General features: G+C 41.3%; 1 protein-coding gene across 3 annotated transcripts in view; it reads right to left on the bottom strand.

The window, feature by feature from the left end:
- Window positions 1–12,172, bottom strand: part of PKP3 (plakophilin 3) — a gene marked incomplete at its 5' end in the record, with an annotated part of 66,811 nt that overhangs the window by 19,896 nt on the left and 34,743 nt on the right. The window lies entirely within an intron of this gene.

Genomic DNA, 12,172 nt, shown 5'->3' with positions numbered 1-12,172 from the left:
TCAGATTGGAAACAGTTCACCAGGGTCCCAGGCACAGGTCCTTCTCAACCCTGAAATGAGAGATCCTGTTAACTGGAAATGCCACAGGCTTACCCTAGGTGTCATGATTCCAGAATGACCAGGACACCAAAATAGAGACTATAGCATCACCGGCCTAGGAGCTACATCAGGTTCCTGACTCTGTCTCCAAAGCTGGTTCAGGGAACCACTGAAGCCCATCTCATACAACATGAGATGGAGCCACAAATGGAATCTTCCCCAGGGCCAATGGAAATGAGTGCCTCTCATACTAGCTTGCCAGTCTAATGGCAAAGAGTGTGTGCCAGGTAGGAAGCTATAGAGTGCAGGAGAAGTCCCAGTCCTCAGGCCAGGGGGTGGGCCTTCATAGCAGGAGGAGCCTAAGAGAGGTGACTGGAGGCAGAGGCTCAAATTTTTAATTCCAGCTCTGGTCTGAGCAAGTTGCTCAACTAAGAGCTCTTCTTGCTACATGGGCTCCTCCATGGGACCAGAAGAGGATAGTAGAGGACACTGCACATAGAAGTTATGGTTCCTGGAAATAAAGGCAGAGGTACATCAAGAAGAATCCACCCAATCCAGCATTCTTTTTCTAGCTGAAAACTTGTAAGCAAGACATAGCATGATGTCTATGCTATTTGTCCACCAGAAACCACTATCCTCCATCTATATTTGGGAGATTCAATGTCATTGTCATGGCTTCCTGCAATATATATCTTAGACCATGCAGGCTGCGTGATGAAAGACCATGGTGGCTGTCTATGACACAGTTCCATACCTTATGGCAGCCCAGGGAATTCAGAGAAGTGGAAGCCACCAGACCTTTGACCTTATGAATCCTCCACCACACGGGGACTGGCCTTACTCAGGATTTTATTTACCTTCAGAGCCCTGTACTAACTTCTTAATCAATGTCACCTCTTTAGTCCTAGGCATTCTGGTTGGGAAACAGTTGATTATGTGTCTGGATTACCTTATCTTTTTTTCTCACCTACCCAGGCCTTTGCCAAGTGACGTTATATACACCAAATTGTTCCTTCCTGGGTGCTTTTGGGATTGCATCCTTGGTTTATCTAACCAACGTCCTTTAAGGACCTTGCTCTCACTATGATCTATATTTCATTCCTATTGATAACTCATTTCTGGGGACACTACAGTTACTCAGAAGTGTGGAATATGTTTTCTGCAGTTACACAGAGGAACTTTTGGCCAACCTAACTTTGTCTATCTCAGGGATGAACCCTGTCATTAGAAACAGATCCTAGGAATGAACCCTGGCAGAAATTAAATCCTAGCACTAACTTGAGCATTGATAAATGCTGAGTAGCACAGGGCTATTTACTGCTTGATAGATTCCTGGATATGAAAGCTTCTGTTAATTCAGTCTAAAATTACACTGGCCTCCATTTCACTCCACTACATGAAACTGTTGACTCAGTTGGTTATCTATTATCACCCTTAAATGCTTGTTGGCATCATGACTGTATAGCCAATTATCCAATATCTTGTCAAGGGTTTCTGACCTGAACCTAATTTTCAAAGCTATCCCTCATTGCCCTTGCAATGTCCCTGTTGTCCACCATATGTTCCTAGTCATTTGGATTTGCCTGCAGCCAAGCCTTATATAGCTCGGAGAGGCCATTGTAGGGCCTGCCAAAACCATAGCAAAAAGCTCACAAACACATCGAGGTGCCCCACACTTTCTGGAGCGTAAATTACTGTTACAAAAATGTCCTTTATTTCAGAACCTCCTTGTTTTCCACAAGACAACTGTCTAGCTTCCACTCTTTGAGCTTGTCAGTTCTTCCAAAGACACCTTCATCCTCTACAAAGGCTCAGAGCTTTTCACAAAGAACACAAGGGCATAATAAGTACCTTGCTGGTTCAGATCAAAGGTCTACCTAGCCAGTCCATCATTCTGCCTCAGAATGTGGGCAGCCAGGTGTCTCTGACAAACTCACTAGACAAAAAAAATGGCAACAATCATACCCTTCAGTTCGTTTCCAAACAGCTGGTATTCACTTAAACTAGGGATGCAGCCTCAAAACATGGGAATCAGTTTTGCAATCATGGGTAACATCTATCAAAAGTAAGCTAAGCTTGGACTCATCACCATACTCGTGGTAATTCATATCATTCGTTAATGAACCACTCTATGAATAAGTACTTTTTCTTCATCCTACACCAAATACTTCCTTGAGCAATTTTGTGTTCTGTTCTTATGGGAGAAGGTGGACAATTTCTCTCTCTCCATTCTCTTCACATCATTCATGATTGTATAAACTTTAGCTTGTGCCCTCTGAGCTGTCTATTTTCTAAGCCAAGTAAAGTATTATTTCATTTTTATAGGAATCTTGACTTCCCCAATTATCTCTCTCATGTCAGGTTGTTTTTGTCTTTGCTTGACCCTCATTTAGAGGCTTCCATCTTCCATTTTAAATTCATAAGACTTAGATATGAGTTATCCTCCATCTTACTGCATTTGGCTCTTCCCTTTCCTGTCATCCATTTATTTGTGGTGGTTTTCTGATGCTCTTTTAATCAGATTGTAATAGCATGGTGGTTCACATTCCACCTACGCATGAATTCCTGGATAATATCCCAGAACACACTGTACTGGGATCTGGCATAGTGCCTTCTGGGTAATGACACCTCCATTCACCTTTTGGGAAGAAAGTGGAAATGGCTACACATTTTGGAAAGATGATCTATTCATCTATTATGATTAAAAATCATTAGCGTGGTGATTATCAAAGGTGCCCTTGTTCAGAGGTGCATGCCTCCTAGGGCTACTGCAAGGTAGAAGGGGGAAATGAAAATGACAGGGAATTGTACTGGCTTTGTACTTGTCAGAGGCCCAGATGCGACATAACACAGCCAAACCATGACTTAGAGCAGGTGTCCCCAACCTTCGGCCCTCCAGATGTTTTGGACTACAATTCCCATCATCCCTGACCACTGGTCCTGTTAGGCAGGGATCATGGGAGTTGTAGGCCAAAACATCTGGAGGGCCGCAGGTTGGGGATGCCTGACTTAGAGTGAATAAGCAAACGTGCAGGTTCCCAAAGAGAAGACTGGCCACTTTGCTTTTTCTCTGGTCCTGCTGCCGCCATGCTGCTGTGAGCTGAGCATGGCAAACCATAGAACAAACCTTGGCTACAGCTCACAGTTTGTCTGGAGCAAGATAAACCATGAGCCCAGGTTTGGACACAACACTAAGCCAAATCACGGCACAGTGCTGTATGTTCTTCTCCCAGCTGTGTCACACACAATCCTTGATCACAGGTCATATTGTGGTGAGAGAAAAGTAAAGACCAGGACATTAGCACCGCTATCAGCACTGAACAAGTTTGCATCGGCAATGTTAGTAGAGGAAATCTCCAAAGCAAAGGCACTTGCTTCCTGTGCCCTTCACAAAAGAGACCCTATAGTCATAGTTTACAACTCAAGTGCCAAAGAACAGTGTGGGAAATGGCTTTGGAGCTGTCCTCTCACTTTCTTATCTGCAAAATGCTTGGTTTTCTTCTTGCTTGGCTGCACTGGTTCTCCTTTCCGACAAACAGAAATGCAAGACAATCCCACAGAGGGGCTAGCTAATAAGCTTCAGCTCCTTGTGTTCCCTCTCCATTAACTTTCTCCACTCCTTCTTTCCCAGGCATCCGTTCATTTTGTATAAATATTAAAGCACTTTTTAAATGGTTGCTTAACAAAGGCCCTTTTTAGAAAGCTGTAACCTGGCACAGTTCCTGGATAGCTGAAGGGAGTTGACCAGCTATCAGCGCAGCCATAATGCTACTGAGTGATTGTATTTCAGAAGCTGCAGAGTCATCGGGAGAGACCTGAGCCAAAATCCAGCAAGTAGAATGTTTTTGGTGGGCTCAGATTTTGTTCTGAGCCAACGTTTAATGTTTTTTTCTCAGAACCATCTGACTGCTTTTGCTGCTGTGAGGGAGGAGATACGTACAGCAGTATCCCATATCCATTTTAGAAGAATCTGTAGAAGATAGCAACTTAACTCAGAAGAAGTGTAAAACATGGTTTACCACTAAACTTGAATGAACAAAACCTTACTTTGATGTTCAAACCAGACCAAGAAACAAGTCTTAATCCCTAAAGGCAAGTTTACACTAGCAGTTTTTTGGATGTTACCATATGAAATGCACCCCTAAGACTGGAAATATTGTGCATTCCCCAGAGACAGAACACCATTGGTATGCCTGGTTTTGTTTGTGTGTGTGTGTGCGCGCGCGCGCACATGTGTTTTAAAGCTGGGGAACAGTTTTTGCTCCTAAGACATGCTGTACTCTTAAGCGCTTGGCACAGAACACGCTAACTAGCTAGCCATACTATTGCAAAATCAAGTTATACTGACATAGCAAATATGCTAGTGCACAAGTTTAGAGAAGTAGTATTATTTAATGCTTAAAAACAGCACCATGGACTGGTTTAAAAGATCTATGGTAGATCAAAACATCAAAAGAAAATCTATACAAATGGTCACTATGCACAGCTCAGAAGAGGGAGGAAAAAGTTGCTACTACCAAGCAAGAAACACAATTTATGTGAAGCTTGTCACTTAACTCAGGGGTCACAAACACAATGCCCATGAGAACCAATATGCCCACCAGTTCCTTCTATGACACCCTTAAAAGGTATCAGTAAATATCCCCTCAAAAACCCATAATGTATGAGGGACTATTTGCTCTTATTGCTTGCTTCCTGATTGCACCAGCTTGGTCTGTCCTGTATTCTCCCACAGGAGCCATTTTATGTTCTGTCACACCCCCATGGCAGCCATTTTGTGACTGGCACCCGCAGCCTTAAACCCTTTCTTCTTTTTAAAGAATACCATTTTCATACATTAATCCCTTATTACGCTTTCCTTTCTCTCTGTGTGTTCTGCAACTCTCTCTCTCTCTCTCTCTCTCTCTCTCTCTCACACACACACACACACACAGAGTTTATGTTTAGTGTATATGAGATCATAATATGGACAATTTCCTCAACCAAGGAACAGATGCTAGAATGGGACTCCTAAAACCAGTGGGAGAAACAAAAGGGGTGTCTAGAATTCAGGTGTCAAATCATATAGCATACAAAACACCACAAAGAATCACCATTTATTTAGACTACAAAGGGGAAATGGAGCTGGAAAGGATAAAGAAACACTGCATAATTAAGGAAACTACTATGCCTATCTTGTGTAATGGACCAATGATTAAAGGTGTAAATTTTGTAAAAGCTTAATGAAGCTGTAGTGAGAGAAAAATATGTACCTACAACACTAGAGGACCTTCTCCCGAAAGAGACAGGAACCAAAGTATTTTCCAAATAGGATACTTCAGTATCTAGCAAATACCTTTGACAAACTAGACTGCTACACTGACTAGATTTATCACACCCTTTGGGAGATTTTGTTTTCAGCGCTTACCATTTGGAATTGTGAGTGCTTCCTAGATTTTTTAAACAAAGATGACAGAAGTCCTGAGAGAGATAAAAGGAGTAATTGTCTTCCTGAATTACATTCTAATACAGAGTACATCAGTGGAAGAAAGACCATGACAAAACACTGGTCACTGTCAGGAATAAGATCCATTAATCTGGACTAAATATAAACAAGGAGAAATGCATTTTTCATCAAGGTGAAGTTGAATTACTTGGACAACTAATCACACAACATGGGACAAAGCCATGCCTAGAGATGGTAAATGCTATCAAAGAACTGAAAGCATTGAAGGCTACAGAACTGAGACAATTTCTGGGAATGCTGAACTATCTTTCTAGGATGATATTTGTACAATACTTCAAAAGATAAACAACCACTACACTGATTATTGAAATCCACTACTTCCTGGTTTTGTGGATCAGTTCTGTGCATTGCCTTTAAAAATATAAATGAGATAATCGCCAGTCTTAGTTTTAGGATGCCATAAGCCTACAATGGGTAGCACTGATGCAAAAAACTACAGCTTTAGAAGGAGTGCTATTACAATTGCATGGTTCAAAATGCATGCCAGTCACATTCTGCTCTAGAACTCCAACCAGAGCAGAAAAAAATATTATGAAAAAAATTGAGAATTTTTTTGCTAGTGTTTGGGCATGCAAAAACTTTTACGGATACCTATGTGATCTGTCTTATTTCATATTCGCAGACCATAATCCCTTTGTGACCTTGATTAAAGAAAAAAACATGTAGCAGAATATATTACAAGAAAACAATTGATCATAGCAGACACCTTGTCACAAAGTCCCACAAGAGCCTGATTATATTCTGCTGAGAGTGAACATGGAATACTTAACAGAAACTGATGATATCTTCTTCCTATCACTGAGAAGGTGCAATCACCAAAAGCAAACTCTGGGGCTTGCATAGTAGAACTAACAGCAATGTTACTGTCACGACTACTACTTACTCTGAGTTACTTGGAAGCTGTCAAGGTAAATGACTGAAGACCTGAACTATCAAGTAGTTTAACAGCACTGATGTACTGGTTGTTTATTTAAATAAGGAAGGGATGTTGTGTGGATAGTGTCATTCTCTGGTTTGCTCAATAGGTGGCATTGTACTTAGTTAAATCTAAATGGCTTCAAGAGTTTCCTTTGTTGGTTCTGTTCTTGTTGGAGACAATGATGTTCTTATCTAGCTGCCTGACTGGGATGCCCTCTAAGCCTTCCATGACATCTGATAACAAATCTATTTAGAGTAATGCTTATACAAATCAAAACTAATTATGTGCAAAGACGAAACCAAACCAAAGGAGTTGCTATGGGAGTGAAAAGAGGGTTGTGCAAACTAACCTTGCATGTCTCCATGTTATACTAATTAATTCATTACTTAGAAACATATGAGGTCAGCACTTAAAGAATGTGTGAACCTTCTTAAGTGTTGCACCACAATAAAGACACCCTCAGTTTTTCCTCCTCTGAAAGAAATTGTCCTCTTACCGTAAAATGTAAGTAAAGTGGGGGAATCTCTCTTCATACCAGAAGATTAGGAAACTAGGTCTGTTTCTGCAGAGGCTTTCAACTTATTAAGCTAAACAAGATAAGCTTTATAGAGGAAATGCGGTGCTGAGAGTGAAAATTCCTCCCATTTTACTGAACAGCTGCATGTGTAGTTATCAAACATGACCCTAAGTTAAAAGAATAATCATTTAGGAGCTGTTTGCCAAATAAATCCAATGACAGATGAGGCTGATTTCCCAGCAGTGGAGGAGACACAAACCAGGCTCAAAACCGCAAATAAAATCTGAGCATTTCTCATTAATGCAGGCACACCTCATTTATTGTGCTTTGCTTTAATTGTGTTTCACAGATCTTGCTCCTTACAAGGATGCAGGTGCAGCTGCAGGCAGCCCAACCACATCCAAGGGAAGGAAGCGCCCTGCTACCACAATTCTTCTGGCTGCAGGAGTGGAGCTGGCTTGTGCTGGACTTGGGCTTTTCCCCTCCTGCCCCTGATGACGGGGGCGGAGGGGGGGACCTGGCCTAGTAGCCTACAGCATAGAGAAAACATAACTTTTATATGCACTAGAAAACAAAACAAAAAAATGTGTGACTTGCTTTAATGTAATATTTGCTTTATTGTGCTGGCCTAGAACCAAATCCATAATATCTCCGAGGTACATCTGTATCTCCTTCCTTCTCTGTGGCATTCTTTGTTTTGCAGCTACTTTTTAGCTCAAGGGGCTGGCTTAGAGCAGGATGGGAAACCTGTGGCCCTCCAGATATTGTTTGACTGTGTAGCAAGACACCCCACTGTATACTTTATATGTGGAGGACCAGATTTTATTTCTCACTTATTCACTTTCTAACCACCAAATATTAGCATTAGTAAACTGTATAGTTCTGATAACTATATCCCAGAAGCTATGGTATGATAGATGTGGTACAAAACCATCTAGACACTCTTTTATAATTAAATATATTTATTTATTATAAATATAGAGGCATAATAAGGCGAGTTTTATACTTCAGTTTGTTACTATTGCTTTAAGACATACTTATATTTGCTCTAATAAGGTTCCTGTATCTTTACATAACAGTTATAAAGGTTTACATAAGGCTGACTGGTAAAACTTAGTTCTTAATCCTATTTAACTTAATACTGCTCAGTCTGTCTTCCCAGTCAATCTCACTACCAAGTCCTTGGAGACAGGCTTGCAGGCAGTTCTCACTCTGGACAGCTCCAGAAGCTCCTTGCTGAATTCCCCTCATTCCTTAATGCCCTTATATGGCCTCATTGCCAATCTTCAGCTTATTCAGTGATCCAGCTCTTTGGGAGCAGACTATCTTTCCAGCTTGGATAGCCTGTAGCCTGTCTTCCACCTGCTTCAACTCCTCCCCCCCCCCTTCATCTTTGCCCCCTGTTCTTCACCCCTCATCATTTGTCAGCTTCAACAGTAGTAGAATAGACCTATTTATGTCCCAGCCAGCCTATTCTTCAATGAATCAGATTTGATTCATTAAATCCCTCCCTCCTCATCAGCCCACTTTCCCCATCCAATAAGTGACCAATAAATTCTGCCCAATATGCCAATCAGAAATGTAGTTTTCCAGTTGCAGGAAAATGGGATGGCTTATTCCTCAGTAACGACCATATCTTTCTGGTTTTACATGAATATTTTTATTTGTTATGTCTGCGTCTCATTCTTCCTCCAAGCTGCTCAAGGAAGTACCGGTATACTTGGGAGGTTGTCTGGTTTATCCTTGCATCACCACTGTGAGGAAGGTTAAGTCCATGCATAATGGCTAAGCAGTGATGTAAACCCAGTTCCCCCCAGTCACAAAGGTCAGCTACATATTATGTGCATAATCTGCTACTGGATCACTTGTTATTTAAAAGACAAAATGTAGATGGGGGAGGGCTGTCAATTTATTTGAAGCAGAGTAAATGCATACGACTTTCCTCCTGCACTGTTTTCCTGAAATTATCTCCCCAAGCAAGAGGGAAAGTGCCTATATTTTTCCCCATGCAGGGCAAATGCAGCTGTGTGAAAGATTTTGATCAGGAAAACAGTGCAAGGAGAGATGTACAAAAATACACATCTCATGTACTGCTCCAAAGAAATAGGCAACCTCCCCCACCCACACCCCTTGTTCCTGCGCCCCCATTTTAAAAAATTGGGAGATCATGATAGCTGGCTCCAAGCCTAGAGATCGATCTAGCCACACTACACTACACTGGTTCTGACTGGTGCTAACAGTTTTTTTTCTTCTCATTGAAAATCCTTTCCAAAGCAACCTTCTGTACTGAAGAAGTTGTCTTATGCCTAATATACAAGATACAGATACAGCAGAGATGGAGGTAGTAGAGAGTGCTATGGATCAACACGGGGGCAGATTTACAAAGTTATGAAGGAGCCCAGAACTGAAATGGCACAATGCAGCCTAGTGTTTCCCCGCAAATCTGAAAATTTTATTTTAGAAATCTGTAAGAAAAAATGGAGTATGTTTACTATTTTTTATGTTATCATGATTTTTAAAGGATTTGTTGCAACACAATATTTTAGTTTATAAACCACTCTGTATAACTTATATAAAGGTAGGGAATAGATAGGGGGAAAGTTAATAAACAAATGAACAAAAGAGCCCTTGTAAGCATATGTATGCTTGGCAGTGGGGAGGGCGAACTAATTATGTAAACAAATATTCCACCTACAAGTTAGTGTAGAACTCACTATATGATTGATTAGAGCAGGCTAAGCGCCATTTGGATAAGCCAACAATTTGTGCTACCAAAAACTAAAGGGAATTTAGTACAACAGGGGGGAAATCAGATACACTTGCAGGCCCAAGCAGGATTCAACATGTTGTGAAACTTTCGGCTGACAGAGGAGAAGCAGCATGGGATGACAGGTCAGAAACTACTATATGGAAGAGAGTCTCCTAGCTTGTGGGAGGTGGGAAGAAGAGAAGATGTTGTGTGTATCACATTATGGCTTCACTGCATGGTGTGTTTGTGGGTCCCACAAACAGGGTAGCTGAAAAAACAATCCGGCAGACGTATTCGACTCATTTTCCAGTAAAAGTATTACCTATTATGCTTGAACATATGTGATAACTTTAAAGCACATTCAAAGCACATTCTTTCTCTCAAACAGTTCTGGGCACTGTAGTCTACCCCTCGCAAAATCAGAGAATTACAATTCCCAGCAGCCCTTAAAAACCCACAGTGCACAGAATTATTTGAGCTGGTGGTGGGTGGGGGATGTGCTTCAAATGTAGTATCCACTCTTTACATTCTGAAATCCTGTACTGGATAGTGGAGCAGCTGCTTTCACAGATTTTGTTTTCATACATTTATTTACTTCCGTAGCATACTCATAGAAATAACAATGACAACAAGTATTTAGCAACACTGTGTCCCTGGCGCTCAGGTATCCTTTACAATCCTGTCACCCTTGTTGTAAGTGACTTCCTAATGAAAAGTTAATGTGGAAATGTGAGGAGATGATTCATTCGGGCCAAAACAGGTGGAATTCCCACTTATCATCAGTAAGTACACACTGTCACACAAATGATAACACCAGGGGCAAAGTATAATTTACACAGCCTTCAGAGGGAGAGTTTCAGCCCACTCTTGCTAGTGCTATTTGGTGTGTCCAGCTGCCTGAAGAGACAGAGAGCAAATCCCAACACAGAAGCTGCATTCCCCTTAGAGGCCATTCATATACGGTATGCTATTTCCCCCAACTCTCATGGTCATTTTTATTGCTCAAACAAGTGACCTTGAAAATAAATCAACTGCCATGTAGTAAAGGATTTGGAAGGTTGAATGCATCCAAACAAGTCATTCCACAGTCACTGAAAAGCCCCAAGGGAGTTTATGGCATTTGTTGGATGATGGCGCCCATCACCTGCAACTTTTCCATGCCTTTCACTAAGCATGAATGGAGAACAAGGCTAGTTTGTGACTGCCTTGCAGTGGAAGTATAGTCGTGAGGTGGTGCAGAATTCTGAATACCTTTGCAATTCTTTGTTTACTTCACCAAGTACAAGTCATTTTATTATGGTCAATTACCAGTATCAAGACAAAACCACAAATATTCAGAGATAGCGAGTTGTTCTGCGTCAAATCCGATATTCCTGCTGAGGGTTCTGCAATTGGTTCAGAGAGTCTGCCTCTGTATTCTTCCTCTGCCCTATCCTCCACCAACCCCAGGCAAAGAATAGCTCCAGTTGCCAACAAATACTTGTGTCATGCACTTAAAATTATCATCACCCCAAAATGTACCACAGCATCAGCACATGACCAGTATTGTTATTAGTAGAATTTGGCAGGATGCAAGGAATTTTGCGGTGATGTGATAAACGAGCTGGTAATTTTTTATTATTTTGAATTTTCTTTATTTATCATATGTTTCACTGTATTTGCATATAGTGTTGCATGCCGCCTTGACATTTTATATGTGTGGGCGGTATATTTCCCCCCCCAAAATATGTAAATAAACTCTATCCTTCCATCTGCTGGGTCCAAGTTCCCTGAGATTTTAATTTTAGCTCCATCGTGCAACAAAGCCTAGGCATTGCCTCATCTTGCCGTACTGCAAAAAGCCTGTTTGGATCAGCTCGCACAAAGCACACACATGCTAAATTAACTAGGAGTGGAGATAGAAGAAACATTTTTAGAGCAGTTGGGTTAGTTTGGAAATGCCCTCACTGCTCTCAGCCCCATCTCTCTCGTCTCCAAGGTCAAGCACTTTATTAAAAAAAAAACTAGTTCTGCTAGTTTGCAGCAGAAGCCAACAGCATATAGTGTTAAGTGGACAGCACCCATGACAACACCAAAAGCAAAACAAAACCCTATCCCCAGAGCAGCATTATGCTTCTTCTTTTAAAGTTTCCTTTCTTCTTTTAATGAATACATCAAAGATTAATGGATAAACATACATGTATGACGCTTTGAAAATTAGAAAAAAAGGGGAGAGTCCAGATGACACACAGAGGAGGGAAGGGACAAAACTGAGAACTAAGACAGCACTTGATGTTGTAAGTTTACCCACCAGCCATTTCAGTAGCAAAGCCAGGAGACACTGTCCTTTGGCAGAGGAACCTGCCCATGTGATCAACTGTGAAACCTGTTTTAATAAAGCACCCACCTTCCACTTCAGTGTCAGCCTTTAGTTACCCTGGAGTCTATACATGACGCCCAGCA

This window comes from Podarcis filfolensis (genome assembly GCF_964270895.1).
Source record: "Podarcis filfolensis genome assembly, chromosome: 1".
NCBI lineage: Eukaryota > Metazoa > Chordata > Lepidosauria > Squamata > Lacertidae > Podarcis > Podarcis filfolensis.
This window is presented reverse-complemented; position numbering and strand designations above follow the sequence as displayed.